General features: G+C 44.6%; 1 protein-coding gene across 8 annotated transcripts in view; it reads right to left on the bottom strand.

Annotated features, from left to right (window-relative positions):
• The window catches only part of NCOR2 (nuclear receptor corepressor 2), a 3,277,114-nt gene that overhangs the window by 128,927 nt on the left and 3,132,432 nt on the right, over nt 1–15,755 (bottom strand). The gene's annotated exons all lie outside the window — the stretch shown is intronic.

Genomic DNA, 15,755 nt, shown 5'->3' with positions numbered 1-15,755 from the left:
TATGGTCACTCTCAGGGACTTCATATCCACAGAAGTGCTCAGCAAAGGGACAGTTGTAGGGTTTCACTGGATGGCTGTTTGGAGTTACCAGGACCTAATCATTCAGGTAAGGAAAACACATGCACATCCTTTTCCTGCATGGTTTCAGCCACAATAAATAACACACTGGTAAAAAGCAGGGTGTTAAAAAAAATCCCACATGACAACACTCTTGTACTGGACATAATACAAATCATGAAAAAAAAATAACACAGGAATAGCCTGCACAGGCTCATCCAACCGTCCATCCATCCATCCATCGATCCACAGCCCCTTTTTCCCATTACCCCTTTTTCACATTTTTACATGAGTTGGGGTATCACTTCAACAACGACAATCATCTAGAGCCAAGGTTTACACCACCAGGTGGCTAACCCTGATGCAGTAGTTCTTCCACACTACACACTTGCAAGCACACTCACACCTATGGCCAGTTTAGCGTGTCAAATGCACCTACTGCATGTCTTTGGAATGTGGGAGGGAACTGTAGTACCCGGAAGAAACACACGTGAACACCAGGGAGGTATGCAGACTCCACATAAAATGCACCCCAGCCAAGAATCAAACTGGCGAACCTCTTACTATGAGGTGATGACACTATCTGTTGTGCCATTGTGCTGCCATGCCTATAGATGATTGCCACTGTTGAAGTGAAAACCCGACCTCATGTACAAAAATGGGAAAATGGATGGATGAATGAATGAACCTATGTTGACCCCAAACAACGATAAGTAAATGGCATTCAGCATATGTAGTAATACCATCAAGGCTCCCAGCAGCAGAAGAAGAAATGTGTGACAGCAATCAATCAACTGTTTTTAAAACTAGAAAAACTTGAAAGCAGAACCCCTGACCCTGACATGAATGAGAGATTTCTACTTCCCATCGGACAGTGAAGTCTGTGCCTGTCCCAGGCACTCCATGGAGATGGTATGGCCACTTTTTGGCACTCTTTTTTGGAGAAGACCAAAATGCTCTATGATGAGCTCAAGCATGACCACACCCAGAACCCAATGCTCCTTGGTGATGCTCTGTGAGCCAGGGAAATGTCAGAGAACTGGTGCTCCATGTACAGCTCAAGACCATAGCCAGAAGTGAAGCTACTGAGCTAGCTAAACTGTTTTCTTGGCTACCTTGGGCAGCAACAGCTAGGGTAAAACCATACAACACCTGGCAGCCTTCCTCAGACAGTGAGGAGATTTTTTCTTCCTTTTGGGCTTGGTAAGCTTGAAAGAGGAAGAGGAAAGAGAGATGCAGGGAGATCATAAATATCCTCCAAAGCTAATAGCCTCTTTCCTCCTTAAAAGGTCATCCCCCAGGTCTTAAAAGGCCTAGTCACAAAGCAATCCCCCTTTAAAATGGACAGAAACAAATGTTGCTTCTGTGCTCCTTCCTAAGGGAGGACAGGCTATGTCATGCCATCCCATATGCACCACACTATAGTGTCAACACAATCAACATTACAAAATGGCACACAAATGCCCACCCTGGAAACCATGTGCAAAGTCTGAATCAAGAATTCTTGGCACCCATGCAAGCTTTTCCATGACCTGATAGCTGGGCAGTGGTGGAGTGGGCTGAAATTTCGCACAGTGAAGGAATGCAATTTACTCTGGTATGACAGAGGAAAAGTACAGTTGTGTACACTTACCACAAATGCAGATGTTCAAGTGTATTCACTGTTGCAGTCATTACATTTGGGTTATTTGCTTGCAGGTAGCCCTCAGTCGGCCTGATTAAAACAGTCTTGGGTCCTGCGTCGGTTGCTGTCCCTTCTTCCATGACGACAGGTCGTCAGGGGTATAAAACATGCAGCCGACGCCATTACATCAGTCTTTCTTGTCCCAGATGTCAGGTGCCCCCCTAATGGGACGCAATTAAATATAAAAGTACAATGACGTACCTCCAACAAAAAAGCAAATACACCAAAAAGGCTTTTAAGCATAGTAAAGGAAAGCAGAGGTATAGCCAAAAGAAGTTAGGGGCTGGAGGGAGGGTAACCAGGACTGGAACAGTGAATACACTCGAACATCTACATTTATGGTAAGTGCACACAACTGTACTATGTTCGTCGTGTTTCACTGTTGCAGTCATTACATTTGGGTAGATTCCCAACATTATGGTTGGGAGGAGTAATTTAGATAGCATTAGGACCAGCTATAAGGCCCTGCAAGACTGCAAGTGGCAAAGCCAGCTCTGGATTTAGAGAAAATTGGCAAATGATAATGCTTGGTGAAAGTATGTACAGAACTCCAGGTAGCAGCTTCTAGGATGTCCCTGGTAGGGATGCCTCTGAGAAAGGCTGTATAGGTAGATGCAGCCCTGGTGGAGTGAGGTCTGATGACCTGGGGGATAGGTTTTCCATAGTGCTTACAGCAGAAATGAATGCAAAGGCCTATCCATTTAGAAACGGTTTGCTTTAAAATAGCCTTCCCCTCTGGCCCTGCAGCAAATGTCACCAGCAGTTGTTCAGATTTCCTTTGAGGTTTAGTCCTGTCCAAGTAGAATCTAAGTTGTCTGTGCACATCAAGGAATGCAGTATCCATTCCCCTTTGTTCTGTGGATTGGGAAAGAAGGTTGGCAAATGAATGGACTGATTAAGAACCACACTGGATACCACCTTGGGCATGAAGGATGGATTGGTTCTGAGGGACACCCTGTCCGCATGAAAGATGATGAAAGGCTCCACTGCCATAAGGGTCTGTAATTCAGATACCCTTCTAGCTGAAGTGATTGCTGAAAGGAAAGCTGTTTTCCAAGAAGTAAATTTTAAGTCTGCAGTAGCAGCTGGCATGAAAGGAGGTACAGTGAGTTTCTCCAAAACAAGGTTAAGGTCCCAGCCTGGGGTTGGAGCTCTCCTAGGTGGTCTCTCTTTCCCTCTGAGAAACTGCTTGAGCAGTGGATGAGAGAAGAGGGTAGGTTCTGTGTTATAATGAGCTGAAATGGCTGAGGCATGGATTTTCATGGAGGAAAAAGACAAGCCCTTGTGAAGCATTTCAGTTAAGTATTGTAAAATATGAGGTAAATTCGTAGCTGCTGTGCTCATCCCTTGAGACTGGTTCCATGCACAGAATCTTTTCCATTTTTCAGCATAAGATTTTCTAGTACTAAGCCTCCTTGCCTCTAAAATGATATCCATCACAGGTTTATTAAGGGATGGTAAAGGAGAGATTATGTCATTAGCCAGGCTGCAAGGTTCAGTGTTAGAAGCTGAGGGTGCAGAATCTGGTTCTCATGCTGAGACAACAGGGAAGGAGTCTGAGGCAGGTGCCATGTGGATAACCATGACACACTGCGCAGGAGGGGGTACCTGTGTTGGCGGGGCCGGTCTGGAGCAATCAAAATCATCCCGGTTTGTCCCGTTTGATTTTTAGTAGTACTTTGGAGAGCAGAGGCAGATGGGGAAGGCATAGACTGATAGGTTTTTCCAGCTGAAGGAGAGAGCATCCACTTTCCAGGCTTGTTTGTGGGGAGTCCTTCTGCAAAATTTGTCCAATTGGTAGTTCTGGGGAGAGGCAAACAGGTATATATCTGGGCTCCCTCATTTGCTTGTCAACATGCTGAAAATCCTTGGTTCCAGTTTCCACTTGTGTGGGTCCATGAGGTTTCTGCTTAGTCCGTCTGCCAGTGTACTTAATTTTCCTGGCAGGAATTGAGCTTGTAGGTGCACTTGGTAGCTCAAGGCTGTGTTCCACAATGCCATGGCTAGTCTGCAGAGGGGGTAAGAATGTGTACCCCCCTGCTTGTTTATGTACCAAATACCAGTGGTGTTGTCCATCTTTTCCATTAGTTGTCCTGGAAAAATGTAGTCCTTGAAGGCTGTCAGAGCATTCTGTACAGCTAACATTTCTTTTTGATTGATATGCAGGTGCCTTTGTCTTGGGTTCCATTTGCCCTGAATGCACTTCCCTGCCAGGTAAGCCTTGTTTTGGTTGGCAGGCCTGCCCACCAAAGGAACTCTAGGTGTAGGCAAGGTATAATAGGAATCATTGCTTCTAGATCCTGAGAATATTGACACCATAGGCTTTTTAGATACCACTGTAGTTTCCTCATATGCAGTCTTGCATATGGAATTAGAAGAGTGCAGGAGGCCATAAACCCCAAGGCTTGCAGCATTTGTCTTGCAGATAGCAGGGTTTTTGTGGCCACTTGTTTGAAGTAGGTTGTCAAATGAATTTGTTTCTCTGGCATGAGGTAAGCCATCTGGGAAGTTGTACTCAAGCTTGCTCCCAGGAATATAATTTGTTGACAGGGTACCAGGTGTGATTTCTTTTCGATTATGGTGTACCCCAGACAAGTTAGAACCCTTTGTACAAAGGCCAGATGATTCAAAAGTATGTCCTGGCTTTCTGCCTGAATTAGACAATCGTCCAGGTATGGGTACATTTGAATATTTCTTTGCCTGCAAAATGCAATAACTGGAGCTAGGCACTTTGTGAATACCCTGGGCACAGTAAATAAGCCAAAGGGCAGTGCAGAGAACTGATAGTGCGTGTAGTCTGTTTTGAAGCATAGGTATCTTCTGCAAAATTCCCTGATTGGGATGTGCAGGTATGCTTCTTTTAAATCTAGTGTTGCCAACAAGGCATCTTTTTTCCTAACATAGGAAGTAATTGGTGAAGAGTCAGCATCCTGAATTTTGGAATCTCCAAAAAGGTATTTAGAGTACACAGGTCCCGGATAGGACACCATGAATTGTCTTTTCTGGATACCAGAAAAAGTCTCGAGTAGAAGCCTTGTCCCTTTTCCTCTTCTGGTACCAGCTGAATAGCTCCCATACTTAAGAGAGAAATTACTTGTTTTTGGGCCTCTGCCCACTGATTTGGGGGTAGGTCTGGCCACCCGCTTGGTGTTGGTAACGTGGAAGTGAAATCTGTATCCCTGGGACACTATATTTAAAACCCATTTGTCCTGGGTAATGAGTTCCCAATTCTTTGCATGAAGAGCAATCTTTCCACCCAAAGGGGCAGTCAGTTGATAAGTGTTTGGAAATTTTAAAAATAAGTCACTGAGACAGTTTACCATAGGGGGGAGTCTTATTACTCCCACATTTGGAAGTGGAGGCCCCCCACTGCTTAGTCCTGTGTGTCCCCTGGGACTGAAACCTGGGGTTTTTGCTGTGTTTGGGCTTGGCTTGAGAAGACCTGGAAGGGGCTGGAAAGGACCAATTCTTAGAGGGCCAGTGCCTACTAAATCTAGGAGGCTGAACTTGTAAGAAATCTTTAACAGTTTGCATAGATTTAGCTTTATCTTCCATCTTTTTAAGAACTTCCTCAGCCTTGTTGCCAAACAGGCGGTCCTGACTTAAGGGAGCATCCAACAATTTAGCTTTAACATGATCAGGCAAAGATTGCTCCTTAAGCCAAGCATGCCTTCTGAGCACCGACCCAATAACAGCAGCCCTGCAAGAGGCCTCTAATGAATCAAAACCACATTGCAAAGTATGTTTTCCAACTTGTTCAGCAGAATGCATTAAATCCTGTAATTCTTTATTTTACACACAGTCAGGAATCAACATCATTTTCTGTTTAAGCAGTCCAATAACATGTTGCTGATACTTTAACATATGAACCTGGCAGTTTAAAGCCCTAATGGTCAAGGTTGCAGAAGTGTAATCCTTCTTACCCCATCTATCCAGCGCCCTGAAGTCCCTATCAGAAGGGGTAGAGTAGAAGTCTTAATGCCCTTAGGCCCCTGTGAAATAGTCTCTGGATCTGCAATAGGATTTTTAAAAGGGAACTTGTGTGACTCAGGGACCCTGTAGTATCTGTCAGGTTTTCTGGGAGCAGGAGGCAAGGAATCAGGGGCCAAACTCGATTCCGAAAAAGCAACAATGTCTAGTACAGGAGGAATAGCTAAAGGCCTATGCTGAAGTAAGAGAAGGTAATCCCTAAGCCTCTTTTTTGAATCAGAAAAATCCTGGCTTTCCCAGTGGAAATGCTCCGTTAGAGTTTGTAAGGTTTCCCCAAAAGAAAAATCCTCAGGAGGGGAAGCAGAGGGAATGGAGTCCTCTGCATCAGAATCTTCATAAGTAGATAAGGGCAAATCCAGATCATCAGAAGTATCAGAAAAAACAGAATCCTGGTCAGAAGATTCATAATCAACTTCAGTCCTAGGCCTCTTAGAAGGGGGGGGGGGTGGCTACCCCTGATTAGAGTTATTAGATCTTCAGCCATTCTTATCATTTGTTTTTTTTTTTGTTTTGTTTTTTTTTAGGCATAGAGGCCTGAGCATGTGGCCTAGGCTTCGGTTTTTTAGGCATGGTTCGAGATTTAGGCCTAAGTAAAGAAGGAGGCTTCAGTTTAATATGCAAGTCCATAGGCCTGAATACAACATCAGAAGCCGGTGCCTGCACAGTGGCTCCGGACCCATCCAAGGTAGAGATATCTGCGGGTTCCATAGTTGAAGCATCTTGCGGCATACCGGACTCCGAATGGGTCCGAATGGGTCTCAGTAGAGGCCTGCGAATCAGAAGTAGCGGGTATCAGGGGCTGCGAAAGTGCCTCACTGAGTACCGGCGAACTGGCGACTGGCTTAGGATAAGCGTCATCGGCAGTTTTGGACCTCGGCGGCCTGTCCCTGTCTTTATCTTTGCGTTTTTTCGGAATCCCGGTAGTCGGATGGTTAACCGACGACATTTCTGGATAATTAAACCGAGAAGCGAAATATTTAGAGGCAAAAATATACCGACGACGAATAGTGCGCTGATCAAATAAAGCACAAAAACCGACAGCAAGGTACGTCGTGGTTATGGCCTAAGCAAGGAATACAGTATGAATGAAAATCTTTATGAGGTATTTGCTTTCCACAAGTAATGCAATTATTAACTTTTACTGACATTGGTAAGGAGCAAGAAAAAGTTTCCCCAACGGGGTACTTAGCTTTAGTTGAAGACTTCAGTTCTGAAACGCGTAAATGAAAATTTCAGGAGTCAGCCAACCAGCACTTGCGAACTGCTTCTGCATTGGGCACCGCACAGCAAGAAAGACTGATGTAATGGCGTCGGATGCATGTTTTATACCCCTGATGACCTGACGTCATGGAAGAAGGGACAGCAACTGATGCAGGACCAAAGACTTTGTTAATCAGGCTGACTGAGGGCTACCTGCAAGCAGATAACCCAAATGTAATGACTGCAACAGTGAAACATGAAGAACATCATTACGGTGCCACACCTATCAATATTTTAACTCTATGTCTGGCAACAAGGCAAAAAATGCTGTAATCTCTGTGACCTATGAGGGACTGATGAGACTACACAGAAGTCAGATCAAAGAAGCCTGGTAAGGGATTAATTCCTTCAGCAGTGGGATTGAAAAGGGAGTCCTCATTTGGTCCCAAAGAAGTACAGTCAGGGTGCTTTCAAGCTGCTGGGAAAGCTTTATCAATCATCATCTCTAAGGTTAGGATGACCCAGGGCTCCTCTTCAGGTAACACATTCAGATGTCCTAGAGGAAAAGGATGGAGGAGGTTCATCCCATTCAAATAGGACCTCATGAACCTCTCTGGTCTTTCTAAAGGAAGGATCACCAAGGAGAAAGCTGGAAGGGGTGGAGAAATCCTGTTACCTTTGTCTGTCTCAAAGACAATGGTCTTCAAGTCTTCAGTATCCAAGTACAAACCTGAGAGAAAGGGGAAGTTCTATACTCTCTACTACCTTCCGACATGAGTCTATATGTGCTCTTGCCCAAAAGCAAACATATAACAGTCACATGTTGTGTGTCAAACAAGCAAGAATTACATGGTGAAACGAGCTTTTTTTGACCTACAAACTGTGTGTGTGTGTGTGTGTGTGTGTGTGTGTGTGTGTGTGTGTGTGTGTGTGTGTGTGTGTGTGTGTGTGTGTGTAGCCTGTGTTGGGCCCAGCAATTGTTACATTCCCTAAAGATACAGCCTCACAACTGCAACTCGATCTCTCACAGACAAAGAAAATGTTAGTAGTCTAACCACAACACCACTGAAACTTAAGTTCACTAGTCAGATGGTGAAACCTATTCTTCAAAAGCATATAAGCACAGTATCAGCAGGTGGAAAGGGGAAAAGGCATGGGGCAGAACCATGAGAAGGTACATTAAGCTACTGACAGCCATGATGAGGAAGAGTAAACAACGCAAGGAAGGATCATAAGAAGGAAAGGGAATTTAAGCGAGACAAGGCTACAGTTATGCCTGTGCACTGCAAAATCAAGTCAGAAGAGTGAATGACTGAGGGCATTGGGCAAATACGGTAAAAAACAACGGGAAAACCTGTCCCACTGCTGAGATTACCTGTCAGCAAAGCCAAAACAAAAAAAAAAAAAAGTTTGTGAAATGTCTTAGATTAAAGGCTTTGTTCCTGTCAAAGCACATCCAGTCTGCTCTCTTTCCTTGTGGGAGTGGGTGGGAGGGGAACTTGATGTACTCATCTTCTGAAAGTGACACAGACATTACACCACTTAAAACACTTATATACTTTGCAATGCAGCACTCATACAGAGGACAAATCTGAAAATGAGTGTACCATTTAGATGGTCATTCATGTCCAAGGCATCACAGTTAGTCCACAGATGACCCATCACCACCAAAGTTTCCACAAGCCATCTTAAAAGATTAACCCCATATTACACACCTCTAATCCTGGGCTTCATGCAGGGAGAGACAGATGGAGAAAGACTATACCGGGATCAGCAAAGGCAGTACAAAGGCAGACCAACTGTGCTGTGAAGGGATACACAGATAAATGCTAAGCCTGAGTGAATCTAGAGCAGGGGCATCACAAGGCAGCATCTTAGACAGTATCCCAAAAATGATGCAACTGCAAGGGTACAGGTGAGAGTAGCAGGTCCAAATGTAAGGAATGACATTCAGAAATACTACAGATAAGCTGGGTGATGACAGTAGAAGCAAGACACTCTTGGCTACTGCTAAATGTATAACATCTCCTTCCCACAGAGAGACAACAGCAAAAAGACACACACAAGCAGCTACTAAAAAATTTCTAATCAGGTAAAAAATACAGTACAAAACTCAGAGTGCAGCAATGCAGACAGAATATTAGAACAGTCAGGAATGCCAAGGGGGCAGGCTGATACCATCATGGCAGAAGGTCAGGAATAAGGCAATATGGTATACATGCATGAAACTTTAACTTGTGAAAAGTGACAGATGTACAGGGAATAAGAAAGAAAGGAAAACAAACAGCAAGTCAGAAGCCAATGGAAAAGAAGTGGCCAGAACGGATGTGACATGCTTGTAAGCTGTAGCAGCTGAAAGGGACAACAAGGTTTACCAGTGTCCTCCAAGATCAAGTTTTTGGGTATATATTATATGAACGAAAGTTCATATAATCGATTGCTCTAATGAGTGAAAATCCCGGAAATCAAGATGCGTGCTGTGGGATCACAGTACAGTGAAGATTGGAGTATTTGTCCTTTCCTCACTGTAGTGTGATCCCGGAGTTGGAATATATATTTAGCGAGGGGTGAGGGGGGCACAGCCCACCACAATATCGTTTTCGATTTCTTGGATTTTCACTCATTAGAGAGATCAATTATATGAACTTTCAGTCATATAATATACAACCCAAGTTTTCCACTGTTTGCCTGCACAGTATTACCTAACACAATTATACCATGAGTACATTTTAGAGATACTTGATCACTAAAAAAGGGCTATTTAACTTTAAATGCTCACAAAAATTTAAATCTATGACTGTGATGTTTAGGAATGAAGCCATGAAAGTGATCTAGACAGCCCAAGGTCACTCGGTGGCTCATGTGCTGACAGAACTGGGTAGAGAAGGATGGAATTCAGTTACTAGTGCCAGCTCATCCACCCTGGGAGAAGGAAAGTACAGTTGTGTACACTTACCATAAATGTAGATGTTCGAGTGTATTCACTGTTACATTTGGGTTATCCTGCCAGAGGTAGCTCTCAGTCGGCCCCAATACCAGAGGCTTAGTATATCTGCGTTGGTTGCTGTCACTCCAGGACTGACGTCAGGTGTCAGTGGTATAAAATCAGGCAGCCGACACCATTACATCAGTTTTTCTTGCCCTGTCAGGAGCCCTCAAATAGGGAGTTAGGTTATGGTGGATAAACACCACTAGTAGAAAAGTAAATGCCAAAAATTAACAAGTTGACAGAAAACACCAGGAAGGACAAAAATTCCCTGTAAGGAGAGAGGGACAGAGGAAGAGAGAGAGAGACAAGGGTGATGGGGGACGACGACCAGGACTGCAACAGTGAACACACTTAAACATCTACATTTATGGTAAGTGTACACAAATGTAAGATGTTCTTCGTGTTTCACTGTTGCAGTCATCACATATGGGTTGATTCCCAAAGCTGAAGAAAAGGGTGGAGGCAGTCAAGAAGACTAGGGGCTGGCTAGGATGCCCTACAAGACTGTGGTGGCAAAGCCTGCCCTGGATTTGGAGAAGATAGGCAGGTGGTAATACTTGGTGACGGTATGAACAGAAGTCCATGTTGCAGCCTCCAGGATGTCCCTGGTGGGGACCCTCTGGGAAAAGCTGCAGAGGTGGAGGTTGCCCTGGTGGAATGTGCCCTGACCTCCTTTGGGGGTGGTTTCCCATGCTGTTTGTAGCAGAAATGGATGCAGTGTGCTATCCATTTGGAGATTGTTTGTTTGGCTATGGCCTTGCCCTCTGCCCCAGCTGCAAAGCTGACTAGCAATTGAACGTTTTTTCTAAAAGATTTAGTCCTATCCAAATAGAATCTGAGCTGTCTGTTTACATCAAGAGAGTGCAGAATCCTTTCCCCTTTGTTTTGTGGGTTGGGGAAAAAGGTGGGAAATTGAATGGATTGGTTGAGAGCCACACTGGACATCACTTTAGGCATGAAGGATGGGTTAGTCCTGAGGGAGACCCTGTCAGCATGGAAAATGATGAAGGATTCTACAGCCATGAGTGCTTGTAGCTCTGACACTCTCCTAGCTGACATGATGGCCAGAAGCAAGTCTGTCTTCCAAGAGAGGAATTTTAGTTCTGCTGAAGCTGCAGGTTCAAAGGGGGGTACGGTGAGCTTTTCCAATACAAAGTTAAGGTCCCAAGCTGGGGTAGGAGCTCTTCTGGGTGGCCTTAAGTTGTTAGCCCCTCTTAGGAACTGTTTGATGAGAGGGTATGAGAAGAGAGGTGACTCTCTGTAATGAGCAGAGATGGCAGAGGCATGAATTTTAATAGACGTTGTGTAGAAGGTCTGCTAGGTAATCCAGGATGAGAGGTACAGAGGGCTGTGCCGCTCCAGCCCCCTTAGCCTGGATCCAGGTGCAAAACCTTTTCCACTTGTCAGCATAGGATTTTCTGGTGCTGGGGCATTTGGCCTCACATGTAACATCTAGGACTTGTTTGCTTAGACTGGCAGCCTGAGGAGAGGTCATGGAATAAGTCAGGCTACCAGGCTGAGGGTCTGCAATTGGGGAAGCATGAATTCTCCATTCCTCTGGGTCAGGAGTGTTGGGATCTGAGGTAGGTGCCATGGTGGGAGGGATGACAGGCTGTGCGCAGCAATAGGTACCAGTACTGGTGTGGCCAGTCTGGGGCAATCAGGACTGCCCTCGGTTTTTCCTCCCTTATTTTGAGCAGTACCCTTAAAATTAGTAGTAGAGGGGGAAATGCATAGACTGAGAGGTCTACCCACTGGAAGGACAGAGCATCCACTTTCCATGCCTTTCTGTGAGGTTCCCTGGTGCAGAATTTGCTGAGCTGATGAGTGCCATGGGAGGCAAAGAGGTCCACCTTTGGGGTGCCCCATTTCTGGGTTACAAGGGTGAAGGTTCTGTGGTATTGTTGACACTCATGTGGGTCTAGCAGGTTTCTGCTTAAACTGTCTGTCAGAGAGTTTAGGGAGCCTGGCAGGAATTGTGCTAGCAGGTGTAGTTGCATGGCTGAGGCCATGTGCCAAAGGGCTATGGCAAGCCTGCAGAGAGGATAAGAGTAAGTCCCTCCCTGCTTGCTGATATACCACATCACTGTGGTGCTGTCTGTTTTGATCAGTAGAGGCCCCAGGAAGAGCAAGGGTCTGAAAGCTGTCAGAGCATGCTGAACAGCTAGCATCTCCTTTTGGTTGATGTGCAGATGTATTTGATTTGGGCTCCAATGGCCCTGAGTGCACCTGCTGTCCAGGTGTGCACCCCAGGCATAGCTTGATGCATCTGTAGTGAGGGTCTGGGTGGCATGGGGTTGTGAGAAGGGAAGTCCCTTGTTGTGGTTGCATGCTGCTGCCCACCAAAGAAAAATCTTTCCTTAGACAAGGTATCATTGGTGTGACAGTTTCCAGGTTTTGAGAGTGTTGACACTAAAGGCTTTTTAGGTACCAATGTAATTTCCTCATATGGAGTCTTGGCATATGGAATGAGTAGAATGCTGAAGGCCATGAACCCTAGAGCTTGCAGGATTTTCCTTGCGGATAACTAGGTTCTGGTGGCTAGTTGAGAGAAGTAGGCTGTCGAGGTAGGCTTGTTTTTCTGGAGTAAGGAATGCTGTGTCCATGCTTGCTCCCAGGAATACAATTTTTTGTGTTGGGACTACTTTTGATTTATTTTCATTGATAGTATATCCCAGGGAGGTCAGTAGGTCCTTTACAAAAGTCAGGTGCTGTAACAGCTTTTCCTGACTGTCTGCCTGAATCCGGCAATCATCTAAGTAGGGGTAAATTAGAATATTTCTTTGTCTGCAAAAAGCAATGGCTGAAGTCAGGCATTTTGTGAAAACTCTGGGAGCAGTGGATAAGCCAAAGGGTAGCACATAGAACTGAAAGTGCATAGATCCTGCCCAGAAACGTAGATATTTCCTGCAAGATTCCCTGATTGGGATGTGTAGGTAGGCCTCTTTTAGGTCTAGGGTGGCTAACTAAGCATCTTTGGAAAGCATAGGAAGAAGCTGCTGGAGGGTGAGCATTCTGAATTTTGGTATCACCAGAAAGGTGTTTACAATGGATAGACCGAGGATTGGGTGCCAGGTGCCCTCTTTTCTGGGTACCAGGAAGAGTCTGGAATAGAAACCTTGGCCTATCTAGTCTGCAGGAACATGCTGTATTGCCCCCATGGAGAGCAGGGAAAGGACTTGCTTTTTGGCCTCTGCCCACTGGTTTGGAGGAAGATCTGGAAACGCTTTTGGGGTTGGCAGAGTGTGGAAATAAAATCTGTATCCCTGGGACACTCTGTTGAGGGCCCATCAGTCATTGGTAATACAGGACCAGTTGCTTGCATGGAATGATTGTTTTCTCCTAGGGGTACAAGCAGGTGGGCAGAGGTAAGGGGTGGAGGTGTAATGTCATTGTGAGTTCTTACGATAAGGGGTGGCTTAGCACTCCCTGTTTTTGAAGAGGAGGAACTCCATTGCTTAGATCTCTGCATTCCCTGGGGCTGCTGTCTGGGGGGTCTGCTTCCCCTGGGTCTGGGATGAGCTGGCCTGGAGGGGGCAGGAAAGGACCAGTGCTTGAAGGAACAATGCCTACTGAACCTCGGAGGCTGGACCTGTAAAAAGTCTAACTGTCTGCATAGATTTAGCTTTTTTCTTCCATCTTTTTTAAGACCTCTTCTGCCTTGGTGCCAAACAAATTGTCTTTGTTCAATGGTGCGTCCAATAATTTGGATTTGACATTGTCTGGCAAGGTCTGTTCCTTAAGCTAAGCATGCCTTTTAAGGACAGAACCAGTGACTGCTGCCCTGCAAGATGCTTCAAGGGTGTCAAAGGTACATTGCAAAGTGCGCTTAGTAATTTGACTGGCAGAATGCATAAGCTCTTGTAATTCTTTATTTTCTGCACAAGCAGGAAAAGAAGATATTTTTGTTTGAGGAGTTCCATGGTATGTTGCTGATATTTCAGCATGTGGAACTGACAATTTACTGCTCTAATAGCAAAAGTAGCAGAGGTGTATATCTTTTACCCCATCTGTCTAAAGCTCGGGAATCCCTGTCTGAGGGGGTGGGATTCTTAGCTGAGGTTGCTTTAACTCCTTTAGGTCCTTGAGAGATGACCTCTGGGTCAGCAGCAGGGTTTTTGAAAAGGAATTGTGAGAGTCAGGGGGACTCTGTAGTAGCTCTCAGGTTCCTGGGAGCAGGAGGAAGGGTGTCAGGAGTCAAACTGGACTCCATAAAGACATCATCCACAACATCCAGGACAGGAGGAATGGCCAAAGGTCTGTGCTGTGGTAAATCTAAGAATTCCATGAGTCTCTTTTTTGACTGAGGAAAGTCTTCGCATTCCCATTGGAAATGCTCCCTTAAAGTATGAAGGGTTTCCCCAAATGAAAAATCCTCAGGTGGAGAGGCAGAAGGAATGGTATTCCGGCCGACTGAGGGCTAACCCTGGCAGGATAACCCAAATGTGACGACTGCAACAGTGAAACACAAAGAACATCATGTAGTATCCAGTCAGTCAATCACCACCATGCAAGCCACAACAAGGGATATGGGTCTAGCAATCCCAATTTAGTGACTGTAGTCATCACAGTGTGTGACTGGAAGCATGCACATTTACGAACAGGGTGAAGAATGCCCCCACTTACATCAGCACCTTGTGGTGGGACTATGGCCTTAACTGAAACACTTAGGCCTTAACTGAAGCACTTACACTGGTGAAATTCTGGTGAAGGCACAAACCCCCGAAATGACTATCTATATGATGGCTGCTCTGGTCAGCTCTCCCACATCTGTTGGGAATATCCAGCACAGGGGAATGAATCGCTTGGACATGAACAGGGAAACTAACGTTTGGCAAGCAAGGAGACAAAAAGATAACAAAAATTCAGGAATCTATAACTTGCAAAGTTGCAAATTAACCAGCAAAACTATTGCCATACATCTGAGAAACTACAATGCTGAAAATCTTACTAATACAGCTTACAGGGAGCGTCAAGTGCAACTTTACAGTCAAGATGATGTTTTCTAAATTACAATCTGGGACCCTACGCTTAGCTTTTATTCTTTTCTGATTCATCTAGTGCGGTCACCTTCAAGGAAGATGTGCAGTCCACAAACATAACTCTTTAATGTGTCCTCAAGTTTCTGATACCACATGAGAACATAAACACATCTGCATCTAGACCATGATGTGTCTGAAGTATGGCCTTTGGGGTGGTTTAAACTAATACTGCCTGAAACACCGCATCTCTGAAGTAATTAGCTCAAGACAATTTGTTTCTGTGCAACCACTTCTTAAAATGCACTTGTATTCCATATAAAAGAAAAGCAACAATCTAGAAAAAAATACAGAATTTTAATTACTGAAAATGACGGGGCAAACAAAAGATAACCTGAGGTAGCAACACAACTGATTAGAACAAATACAAATTTACATCCACTAAAGGCAGAAAAAAATTCTGCAGCATTAATTCATTTTAATAAAGTTGACCCTGACAATTTTCTACAGTATGTTATCTTTTCCATCACCAAACTAACATGGCAAGAATTATCTGACAAAAATCACCATTGAATATTCCAGAACTGAATACTGCAGCCAGCAAAGAAATTATATATACACTTAAAATAGCATTCATTTCCCTGACTGCCACTAAAAAATAAATTACTTTTACTGGTTCAAAACTAAAAACGATTCTGTCCATTACAAAGGTAGCTGGTAGTTATAGTGTGTCTGTATTTTAAGTAAATAACAAAGCTGCAAAACAGTTAAAGAATCTTAGAAGTTCAAAATAAAACTATACTGCCAAGTGACCCATGCAGAAAAGAAGTTAAAAAAACCCAAGCATGGTCTACAG

The sequence above is a fragment of the Protopterus annectens genome, chromosome 4.part0 (assembly GCF_019279795.1).
Source record: "Protopterus annectens isolate FY-2018-M chromosome 4.part0, PAN1.0, whole genome shotgun sequence".
NCBI classification, from domain to species: Eukaryota; Metazoa; Chordata; order Ceratodontiformes; family Protopteridae; genus Protopterus; species Protopterus annectens.
This window is presented reverse-complemented; position numbering and strand designations above follow the sequence as displayed.